Raw genomic sequence first — 12,906 nt, 5'->3', positions numbered from 1 at the left:
CTAGTCAGAAGGGCTACCACCATCATTTGGGGCGAGGTGGGTATGGATCAGCAATTCCCAAGTGGAGGAAGATGGAACAAGATCTGATCGAACGGGGAATCGTACTTGCAACTATTGAATGGCCCGAACGATCAAAAAATTGGTACTACGCTCATGGAGGCTCCCTAAGCCAAGAGGATGGGACGTTGATTTTTAATGACACAATACGTGAGAAGGCCGAACATCTCATGAAGAACATTGAAGATTCTAAGGCTGGGAGGTTGAAGGTGGACCGAGAAAATGATGAGCTCACATTGGCCCTCGGTAATCCAGAGCACCCAGGACATTGCCGAGGGTTCGGGGTGGTTCCGTGGAAGTTCGCTTTCCGAGGCGACAGCGCCTCTTACAGAAGCCGGAAGCGAAGAAAGGAACAGATCGAGGAGAGCTGGCGGCAGATGCTAGAACAAAGAATGATGGATGAAATCAATCGGCGGGTGGCCCACGCAGTTGCGGAGTTGGCCCAATCTGGAGCAATGCCGAATCCTAACACCGCCAGCCCTTCTCAACGCCTCTTGAGCAGTTGTGCTTCTACAGGGATCCCCGATGCGCAGACGCCCAGGTTACCCGTGCAGGAGCAACGGTTCCCCGTGGATGCCATCACGCAACGGACCTCATGTGAGCTGCATGCACCGGTCGGCAACCTCACTATTAAGGTATACTTATACATAATATTTATGCAATCTTGTCAATTTATCCAGGCCTCGAGATCGGAGTTCAACTTGTTTACTTCTGCTATATGTACAGGTAGCGTATGGGAGTGCGTTAGCAACCCTGGCAGGGCAGAGCAGTCATGGCATGGACATTCCAACAGGCTACGCCAGCGTCTGCGTAGAGCAAATAGTTGATCCCCAGTATGAAGGTCTAGAGCTCGACTTCCCGGGAGGCGACGGGGAAAAGACATTGGCAGATGCGCTTCATGGGATCATTCTATGGAAGAAACGCTACATCATTATTCCCGGCACGGAGCCATCTCCTCAGACCTCAAGACCGCTCCCCGTAGATCCCCAGCAGCGACCTTCTCCTCATACCTCGAGACCGGCATCTCCTGCTCCAGGACCCTCCCTTCCATCTATATCAAGGTCTCCATCTCCACCACATCCTGGTGCTGGGAGCGACGATGACAATAACAACACCCCTCCCCGATCACCGTCGCCGGCACCAAGAGCGGGCCCCTTGAAGGAACCTGCAGCACCACTAAAGAAGTCACGAGCACCGCCTCCCAAGCAAAGACAGAGAAAGAAGAAAACAAAGGAGCCTGAAGTGACTCATAAGGAACGCTATGGGCAATGTCTCATGAAGAACAGTGGGCAGAAATCCAACGAGAGGCCAGTGAGTGGTTCAAGAAACAAGCCGAAGAAAAAAAGGCAAGGGAGATGGAGCCACCGCCAGTAAGTCGGCGAGATTTAAACTTTTTTATCAGGATGGAAGAAGGAGCCAAGAAAAGGATACCACTCTTATCAAACTATGAATGGGCTCTAGTAAAGGCTGATGAAAAGGATAAAAGGACAGGAAAGTCATCTTCCAGCGGTCCAGTCCCCGACCTCAGCCATTTATCAAAAAAAGATGCTCAACGGGTAAAAGCAATGCCCTTGGATCAACAAGCAAATGTATTGAAGTTCATGGAAGAAACAGGTCTGGGACTTGATGAATGCATAGGGCAAGTTGAGACGCCAACTGCACCGCCCCCTGAGCCGAAGTGGCCTTATGAGCTAGGCAAACCTCTAGTAAAGCCTTCATTGGTACGGAAGCTATCAACAAAGATGTACGAATTCCATCAATGGTACATGATGGCATCCGCCGACTCGAGGGAGATGATCGGCATGAATGTAAAACCGATAGATTTTCACGGTGAAGGGGAGAAAGTGCTGTGGCTAGACTTCAAGGATATATACGAAGTATACCATCATGATGCCCTGGACGTCTCTCTGATCAGCGCTTGGATTCTGTAAGTGTCCGTTTATCTCTACATGTAAATTTTGGCGTGCGTCACCGTACTAACTTCATCTTCCATTTCATGTAGGATGCTAATTCAGACATGCCGCCGAGATGCGTACCTACATATAGGCTTCATGGATCCATCTGTAGTTAACCAACAACAGATACAATTAGCGCCGGAAAAAACCTTTGCAGAAATATACAATTTCCTACACAAACAAACATTCAAGGATTTCATACTACTTCCATACAACTTCAAGTAAGTGTGTTTATACCGTCTACTTTCGATGTCTTTTTCCTTATCTCTACATGTTAGTTAGCTCTAATATGCATGAACATTTTACGCACGCAGCTTCCATTGGATCCTTATTATAATTGAGCCTGAAAGAAGCCACGTCACTGTCTTTGATTCGGTAAGGAAAGATCCGGTGGACTACCAAGAATTGCAAGACATGCTAGGCTTGTAATAATTCTGGACCTTTATCTCTATGCAAAAATTTATTTCCTAAATTTTATCCCTGTTACACTATATCATTCATTATTCTAATCCGCAGCGCATGGAAACAATTCATAAGGACACACAAAGGTCCATTCAAAGAAAAACTTACATGGAACACAGACTTCGCGGTACGTATGCAGTCTGCACATTTATTACATTGTATAACACGAATATTTCATAACTTATTTTTTTCCGCACTGAAGTGCTTAAGACAGGAACCCGGGAATAATCTATGTGGCTACTACATCTGTGAGCACATGCACAGTTTTTTGGGACCTAAGGGACCGAAGATGACGCCGCACAACTTTAAAGTACGTAAAATAAAACTATTACTAGTTAATTATTTTCTAGCTCCTTATATGTATTTGTTCATGTAACATTCACAAATTTCCAAATTATAGATGTTAAATATTCAACAAGGACTCTTGAAGGAAGAAAGAGTAGCGGCAATATGTGAAGGTCTCATTGGATTCATAATGGACGAGGTGGTAAATCCAAAAGGAGAATTTTATTACGATGGATGACAATTAGACACTCCGATCAGCAACACCACGACGGGAAGATTGTAGGAAGATACTTTGATTTATTTGTATATATAATACGCGCTAATTATGATCGATTTGTACTAAGCTAGTTGAATTGTGTATATGAATTGTGTATAAGGATTGTGTATATATATAGTAATTGTATAATTACAAATCCCATTCGTTTAAATACTAGTTGATTTCGTTCTAAAAAAATCTCAACTACAAGGTTAACAAATTAAAAGGGCCGCGGTACTACGTATACGTGATGCATGCATGAAAAATTCAGGCGTCACGGCAGTGCCATGCAAGCGCCATTTAGTCCCGGTTGGAATCGAGCCGGGACTAAAGGGGGACCTTTACTCCCGGTTAAAAGACCCGGGACTAAAGACCCCCCCTTTTGTCCCGGTTGGTTTATCCCGGATGGATTTTCGAGAGATATGCACCCTACCAACCGGGACTAAAGGCCAATTCTCTACCAGTGGTATACACGATCATCAGATTGTGTGGGTCACTGGGTCTGATATTACAGCGCCCATGGGATAATTGCATTTGATACTGCCAATGGTACGTGGCCATAGTTCCAATCATTCTTTCTGTCACAGTACAGGACGTCCATTTTCCTGCGTTCCATGAATGTGACTCCAAGCATGAAGTGTGCTGTGCCTAGCGACTTACCATTCTCCCTCTGCCCGCTGGATTGCTACAGTTCGATTTGGATCAAGGACAAGGGAAACAGCGAAGAGGCAAGGCGATGCCCATCCAGCTGGTGAACAACTGGTCATGAACGAAGAATGGAAGTAGAAGGTATGCCCATTGCAGGTGTGGCTTGGCCCTAACTCTAACCCATTTACACTTGCATTGATGCACTGTAAATTGTTCGTGGCTTCCTAACGCATGATATGATGAACTGATGTTTGATAGTTTATTAATGGTAATTCCAGCAGTCCATTGATAACTGACTGATATGACATTCTTTAGGAGTAAATGTTGTTGCTGTTTATAAGTTAATAGTACTTTTGTTTCACCTAGTAGTTTTTGTATTTTTCACTAGTTTACTATTTTTTTCATGGTTATTATGCCATTTAGAAAGCGCGCATCAAGCTGTAAGAAAAGAAAAAAGGGATACAAGTCACAAAGTTTTAACAGCCAAAATATTGGTTTTTGCACTTTTTATTGTATCAAGCTTGATTTCTAGGATTGCACCAAATGTCAAGCTATTTTTTTACATTGAAAGAAATCGAATGAAGAGCATGTGATTTAAGCATCAATCACGAAAATTCAAAGGAAAAGTATATGAGCATGCTAAGCTCATTCTTTTTGCCATACTCAAAATTTTAATGCCTGAATGCAGGAGAGATCCAGATGTGGTGGTCGTTCCCTTGCACTAAATCGAAATCAAACAATTCCTCTGAAAAAGGCTCCCGAAAATAATGGTGAAGAAGATATCGGCTGTGTCTCTTGTGCTTGTTTTATTTCTATGTGCTTGAGTTTTTCACCTGACCACAAAGATGGAATATTTTGCGAAGAGAAGCTTTATTTGTAGTCTGGAAAAAGGAGTACTCAAGGAAGCTATCAAAGATGGTGATGAGTCTAACCATGTTTCTGTTACAAACACATCGTATTTCAGTAAATGATGCTCATCTTGGAGGCAAACCTGCTATTGCTTTCGAGCTTGGTGATGTTATGCATGATGCATAATACATATTTCTTTACAACTCAGTTATTTGCAGAAATGATAAGTACTTGTATCTTTTTCAAATCCCAGATAGAACATAGTCTTTTGTCATTGGAAGGATGGCATCTATTACAGACAAACACTACAAGGAATGAACAAATTACTTGTTTAAAAACAGGATGACTAAAAACACTGCATACTAAGCTTTCAATAGAACAACATCTTGACAATCATTCATACCACAATAGTATCCATAATCTAATTAATCAATCCCCCATTGTACAAAGAGACAAGAATATGGTCGCCGAGAACACATGCAAGAATTATAACAGGAAGACACAAATAAACAAGTTTACAGAGTGCAAGTTTTGCATGGATTAGACTAAACTGTGAACTACGTCATGAAAACAAAACATCATGTCATAAATACACTGATATTTCATACATGTCCTAAACTTGCAAAATGAAACCATGATTAGTAAACAAGAGAAATCATCAAAGACACATAGCACAATGAGCATGCATATTGGTTAGTTATAGCTCAACAGGAACTGTCAAAAACATGTATTATAATGTTCCTATTGGTCCATAAAGCCATAAGTTTTGTACAAAATTCAAGGGAAATGATAGCAGAATTTAATTTACCATGAAAGTTTTAATGATACTCTCGCCAAAATGAGACTAAATTACAATACAAAATATCAAAGGAAACATGTGAAACATATCCAAGTGCCATACCACATAAAATTCTACTGACGGAATTGAAATTCCAACAAGCAAACTAAACTTAAGGCTGCGATTACTCTTCATGCACAACCTTAATAAAATAATTCACACTTCTCATGGTTCCCTGCCGTTGGTCTCATGTGCCTCATATTGAAGTCGCAAACGCCTCGCGTCAGCTGGGGGAATCTGCATAGGTGTAGGCAGATCAGCTAGTGTCAACCAAAATCTACAGAATAGTTTAAGTTTCATTACCGAGTCTGTGAGCCTGCTGTGACTGCTGGACAGCATCAGAAGCCAGTGGTAGCTGCTGATGGACAGTGGTACTTGCCACCATGCATCATTCTAGGCTTCATGTTATCACTGGCAAGCAGCACTGGGGGCTTCATGTTCTCAACAGTTGGCAGAACCGCTAGCACAGATGACGGCACAGTTTCATGAGGCAGTGGTATTGGTGGCTTCATATTCCCATCAGCTGGTGATATCATCTTATATTCCTCGTAATAGTGCTTGCGTTTATGCCCACCTAACGACTGCCCAGTTGGGAAACTCTTATTGCACTTACTGCATACATGCTTTGAAGTACATCGCTGACCGCTACCACTGGAGCTGCCAGCTGAACCATCCTCAAGCAAGGTATTCTTGCGCTTATTATGAATGGACATATGGCCTCCTAGGGCATGGGTCGAATAGAATGTCTTATTGCAGCACACAAAACCTTCAGTAGCTGGTGGCGATGGCACCTTCACTGTATCCTTGCGAATTCTTTCTACCAATGTTGTCAAAAACTCAGCCACTTCCCTCGTCTCAGCTGTTTCTCCACTGCTATGTGCATCTGATGAGAAGGTCACACTGGCTGATAAATCTGTTGTTGCAGTACCAAACTTTGGGTGACAAACAGGTGCCATTGACATCTCTACTAGAGCCCTTGATGGCTCCAAAATATGCTTCAATTTTCGCTTCTTTTTCTTTTTTGGTACTGGCAAAGACACAACCGTTGGTTGTGAAGCGTCCACTGGAATGGGTTGTTCTGCCATCATGCGCATGTGCTTGTAACCCTCACGCCCGTGACTACCCATGTGCCCATGTAGTGAACCGATCTTCTCGAAGCTCTTGCCACACTGATCGCATATGTGCATATCACTTCCAGAACCGCTGCCATTCTCAGTAGCCCTGACCAAAAGATTCTCTGGTGAACTCTTTACAGCAATTACATTCTCCATGTTGTCCATCTTAGCATTTCCAGAGGAACTAGTTTCGTTTATTCCTATTGCAGCATTGTCCACTGCTATTACAGTAGTACTATTTCCCACCATCACAGCTCTATTGATTCCTTGATCTAGGTTAGCCATTTTAACATTTTCCAAAATAGAGATTTCACCACTGCTTTCCATATTGGTGATCTGAGGTTGTCCTAATGAAGGGATTACATTCCTATCACTATTAATCTCAAAATTGTCAAATGGATCACTAGCATTTTCTCTGTCACTGGACCTCACCTCCTGCAATGGAATGGTAGATTCAGAAGAAAATGTCCCATACTTGTCCACCTTGAATTTTACAATCATGCCAGAACTTGCAACTCTACGAATAAACTCCTCTCCATGAGATTCTTGATTTGCAGAACTATCTGCCATGCCCAGCTCCTCACTTACATGCATTCTTTTGTCCATAGATGGGGTGGACGACCTTTGCTATGATGTGAGTGAGGCTTAATCGAGCGTCGTGCGTACAAGAGTGTAGAATTTCTTCTCTTAATTTCTAACCTTTGTATTGTAGGTTATCTCTTTGTTTAACAGCACCGAGAAAATGTCCTTAAGGTCCCCCTAGTGGGAGCATCCATACTTTTTCCTGGAATAGAAAGGAGGCAGATTCTCAGTTATATGAATTTTTGTATAGATATATAGAGACAAGATAAACTATGTTTCTGTCAAATATAAACATGCCATAGCAAAGTATTTAGAAAAAATGTGAAATGCAGAACCAAAACGATGGCAACAGGTAACTCTAGGTGTGTGGAAAAAAAATTGATGTTCAGAATGCAAACTGGTGTGTGGCAAAAAAATTGATGTTCTGATAAAAATTGACTGGTAACAAGAACCATCATAACTTGTGTTTTTGATGAGCTATGATTTCTTTTCCCAATTCCTCAGAGATATTACTTCGGAAATAAATGGTTCACGCAATTAAAAAGAAAAATTTAAGACGACTTCAACAGAACAACTTCAAATAATTAAGCAAAACGGTAAAATAGAAGACACATGTAAGAGGACTTCTGCAAATAAACTTCGAATTAGCAAAAAGAACAGAAAAGAGAGATCAATGAATCATTATCTATGTCAATGAATGAAAAAAAATGAACTGCAGAGATACAAACTCTGACCTCGGATAAAAGATGAAAACCCACGAACATGGAAAGAACTTACTATTTCAGAAGGAACTTCATGATATACGTAAGATCCGAAATCCTATCCCGATCCATACATGTATGTTGCCTTCATCAAAGGTGGCACTCCAGCAAGATCAATCTGGGGAAAAAATAGCCAAACAGAAGATTGACTATGTAAATTTTTTGCTGATTTGAAGTATATCCTCTCCAGATCTGGAGAAACAATTTGAGTTATTGTATAGAAGAATTATGTTAATGCAACTTCACCTTCTGGTATCTACTATGGAGAGTAGGACTACAGGGAGTGGAGAATCTTGAGAAATAAGACTCAAGGAGAAACTCGAGTAAGAAAAAAGAGTCACCTTGACATTGGAGAATGGGGAATTTCTCAGATATGGTCTCTGCTTAGTAGGACCCAAAGAACGGTGTTGCTACTAGTATGTATGGGAGAGAGAATACCACATAAGATAAAACATATGGGGTGTAACGGACGGAGAGGCGTGACATGCATGACATGTCTAGTGAGATCCAATGATATTAATAACTTAAAACCTAGGATTCCTTTCTTATTTTTAATGCCATTAATATCCTTTGCCTCTTTTGCAAAAAAATCCTTTTCCTGTTAAATCTAATTACCTATTGATCAATAACAAATATAATAATTAACTTGCTGTATCCATCTGCCCATCAGTGCTGGAAGTGAAAATAATCTGATAATGCTACTCCAGCAATGTAATGAAAGACAGCCACATGGCCAAAGCACATACGAATGAAAATATGAGCTTTCCAAGGAATAATGCAAAAACCTGTTCAGCTGTTATTTTTACTTATCCTCATACTAACTATAGAACTGTATTTGTAATATAAAAATTTCCTAAAACCACTCGATTTCATATGTTAACAATTTAATCTACATAATAAAAACTTATACTTGCAAGAGCACACCACCAAGTAGCAAGTTCAGTGGATATATAATTGCATTGCGAAATATATGAAGAAGCCATTGTAGTCCGAGGTGATTATATTGAAAGTAACAGAAAGAGAAAACCATCACACGCTTAAAACAATTAGACATTTATTAAATCCTATAGGAAATATGCATTCCTGTGTTAGCAAAGACCGAATTTTTTTTAATCATAATTAATAGGATTAAATTAGATCTCGGCCTATAGCTAGTCTGGTGTAATCAACCGTGGTGTATGCATATACTGTGGTGAATGAAAGGGGTCTCCCTTACTATCACAACTCAAAAAGAATAATACCAAATTTTTTTGTATTCTCGCTTATTGACTTACATTCAAATGTTTAGTTTAATATTTATTTTGGCATCCTTCTTCACATTCATGATGTAATCATCTTCTAAGGTCGTAATTTGACCGTATAGAATCATTTTTAGACCATATATCTATCCTATAATATTTAATCGATAGTTACATCATAATCTATAGCAACGGTTTTTAAATAAGGATACAATTATATGAATTTTAGTGTACCAAAAACTCAAACACTATCTGAACCAGTTTTTCTAGTCAAAGTGTGAACTTATACAGTCAAAGAATGCTTTATAGAAATGTTATGAGCAGCGTATCTGGTCTATATATTGCCAGTACATAGCAAGCTACCGAGCCAGATGTTCATGCAGATATTCATTGTGCAGATAAGAATAGTCATTAATTACACCACAAATCAGCTGCTTTGTTTATTGTGTAGTATTCAATATGTGCTTTGTTATTGTCATTAATATTGCCTAGAAAAGATTGTGCGATCGACCATATCTTTTTTGTATATCTTGGTTATTATTGCACACAATCTTTTTAAATGATATCTAAAATGATGTCTGCATATATTTTCTATATTTTTTAAATAATCCACTCAATCTTTCCATGATGATGGCACAATGTTGCAATCGTAAATTTTAAAAAATGGATGTATTTTTTAGCATAGAAAGAGAATGCCTAATATTCCAGTTTAATCATGGACCGGACATAAGAGCGTTTCTTGTTTACAAAAGGTACTTATTAAGTAATGATGTATGGAAGATTCTCCATCGGGTGTCGATCTATTGATGGATTGTGATTGGGTGGGGCCTACTTTGGTGTCCCACCTCCATATTCTTTCTTGCATGGGATTCAACCTTAGTTGCCTCTTTAGAGGAATTGTTTAGAGATATAAGTGGTTGAACTAGGCTCCTTGGTGAACAAGTTGTAAAACAACTCATTTTAAGTTTGATTGGCATTGTTGCCTATATTAACATTGACCCATGGTGCGCTGGGTAAGGTAGCTATGTTTTACCAAACTTCCATTAAATCTTTCATGGTAATCGAAGCCCTCTTCTCATCGACACATCTGTCTACTTTCAATACCATATTCTTCCTCCAGCGCCAAATCATCCCCTCTCAGGCCTTACGTAAACAAGAAACTCACTAAAGACAATTATATCCTATGGAAGGCTCATGTCCTTCGCTCCTCCCATCATAGGATCTCAACTCATTGGCATTCTAAATGGATACACCAAGGCGCCTGCTCAAACCCTAGAGGTTGTAAAGGAGGACTAGTCCATGGAGATTGTCCCCAATCTGGCATATGGAACATGGCTTGCACAAGATCAACAAGTCCTCACCTACCTGTTCAATTCAATCTGCAGGGTAGTTTTAGGGCAGGTAGCAACACTCGACACCATGGCTGGTGTCTGGACTGTGTTTGAGTCCATGTTTTCTGCTCAATTGCGTGCACAGGTGACAAACCGATGCACGCAACTTGCAACCCTAAATAAGGGAAGCATGACTATGGTTGTCTACTTCAGCAAGATGAAGACTCTCGCTGATGAACTTGCTAGTGCTGGAAGCTAGGAAAGTTGAGGATGGTGAAATGGTGTCCTTTATCCTCACCGAATTGGACTCTGACTATAATTCTCTATGTAGCGAACATGGCCTTGATAAGCAATTTGTTCATGATTCTGGTGATTCAATGACAACATGGTCATTGGGACTAACAAAGTGTTGAGAACATGTTGTGAAGGTATTCTTGGTCCCAAGGAAGCAACCACAACCAAAGACAAGCAAAGAAATGAAGAAATCTAGACAAACACACCATCGGATGTTCCGATGGCCCCCAGATGAGCGTCGGAGCAAGCGTCGAAGCAATTGGTATGCTAACATGAAGTCAAGCCAAAGTCAACCATCGGATGATCCGATCGTCCCTTTTCTAGTAGCATCGGACAAATTCTGAGGGACAGGATTGGAAGACAAAGAAAATCAAGTAGCACCGGATGATTTGATGGAGGGCACAAAAGGAGCGTCGAACAAAGCATATTTACTTTAATATCACACAGAAGGTTTCCATCAGAAAGCTCTTCAGCACCGGATGATCTGATGGGTGCATCGGATGAACTGTTGGATAAAATTTGGATATGTCAGTCAAAGAGTTGGGCGTGGGGAGCCAACGGCAAGTTGCACCGGATGTTCCGATGCAGGCTAGAAATAGATCATCGGAACATCTGATGGTATACTTTTTAACTAGCCATTGGAGCAAAGACACTTGGGGCTATTTATACCCCCACCACTCACCCATTTGGAGTTGTTGGAGTATCAAGGGAGGTATTGAAGACCAAGACTCATCAAGAATACATCAAAGGCTTAGCACAAGCTTAGAAGAGTGATTAGTGCTAGGATAGGCCTAGAGAGGAGTGAGTACAAGGTGTGCCAACCTTGTGATTAGGTTCTAGAGTGAACCACTGCTGTACAAGAGATGTGCCGACGCCTTGGAGCCTTGGTGGCTTGCCAGCAAGTCTTCAACCCTCTGGCTTGGTGTGAAGTTGCGTCGACGACCTTGTGCGAGGGATGTGGAGACCCCCTTCCTTCGTGGAGAAGCTCATTAGTGAAGACGGCATCAAGGTGACTGAGGGACTTGGAGTGAGCCTTAGTGCCCGAGCCTTTGTGGCAAATCAAGGGGCACCTTGGGAGAGACTTGGTGATCGAGAAGCAATACTCTTGTGTGAGTGCTTGAACAACGTGGACTGGTGGTGGCTTAGTGCCTACCGATACCACGGGATAAATCCTTGTGTTAAGAGTTTGCTTCCTCTCATCCCCTCCTTACGTTTCCACATTTCATATTTGCAACTTGTGTACCTCTACTTTCCTATAGTAGTCTTGATAGGATTGGCTATAGGTTGCAAAACTTGTTTTGGGATGAGGGTTTCACACTAAATCAATCATAGTTGCACATCTAGATAGCATGATCTATTTTATGTTTCGATGCAAAGTAGTGGAAGGCATAGGTTAAGTTTTTAAGTTGCCTAATTCACCCCCTCTCCCTGTTACGTTACGAGCACCGATTCCTTTCAAGTGATATCAGAGCCGGGACTCATATCTTTCACAAAGAATCACCAAGTCCATTGGAAATTTGTGAAACTGGCTCATTGGGAATGGTTAGGCTTCACTGCCTTGTGAGTTAGCTTGATAGGGGATATGGATGGATGCAATAGGTTTAGCTTCAAGTTTTGATGGAATAGGCTATTCATGTTGGGAAGTTCTCATGGAAGCATTTCTCCAAGCTAAGGTCCTAAATGTTTGGAGAGTCACTAGTGAAGGTATGAAAAATAAAGAACAACAAGAAAAATAATATGATGTGATTGCCAAGAGCATTATCTTGTCCTCACTTAGTGAAAGTATTTTCAATCATGTTTTTACATGTAAAAATGCTAACGAGCTATGGATGACTATCAAAAAGAACAATGAGGGATCAAAGGACGTATCTAATGAAAGATACAATGTTCTCATTGATAAGCTCAATAGGTTTAAGCGACTTGATAATGAGAATGTTCAGGCTATGCTTGAATGTTCTTGTGAATGATATCAATGCTTTAGGTGTGAAGAACATCAAGGATGCAGAACTCAATCGCAAGATCCTTCGTAGCGTCCGAAAGCCAAAATATGATTTGGTGAAGGCAATTCTCTTTGAAATGAAGCTCGATGAGTTGACTCCAAATCATATCTTAAACAAGATCATGGCATTTGAGCTCCGGCTAATGGACAAGCCCAAGGTGCAACTCGAGGATAAGCCTAAGGAACCATCTTCTCCAACTCAAAGCCTTGCTCTTTCAAGTCAAAAATAGAAGAAT

This window comes from Setaria italica, chromosome VIII, assembly GCF_000263155.2.
Source record: "Setaria italica strain Yugu1 chromosome VIII, Setaria_italica_v2.0, whole genome shotgun sequence".
NCBI classification, from domain to species: Eukaryota; Viridiplantae; Streptophyta; class Magnoliopsida; order Poales; family Poaceae; genus Setaria; species Setaria italica.
The sequence above is the reverse complement of the archived record's forward strand: the minus strand, read 5'-3'. Positions refer to the sequence as shown.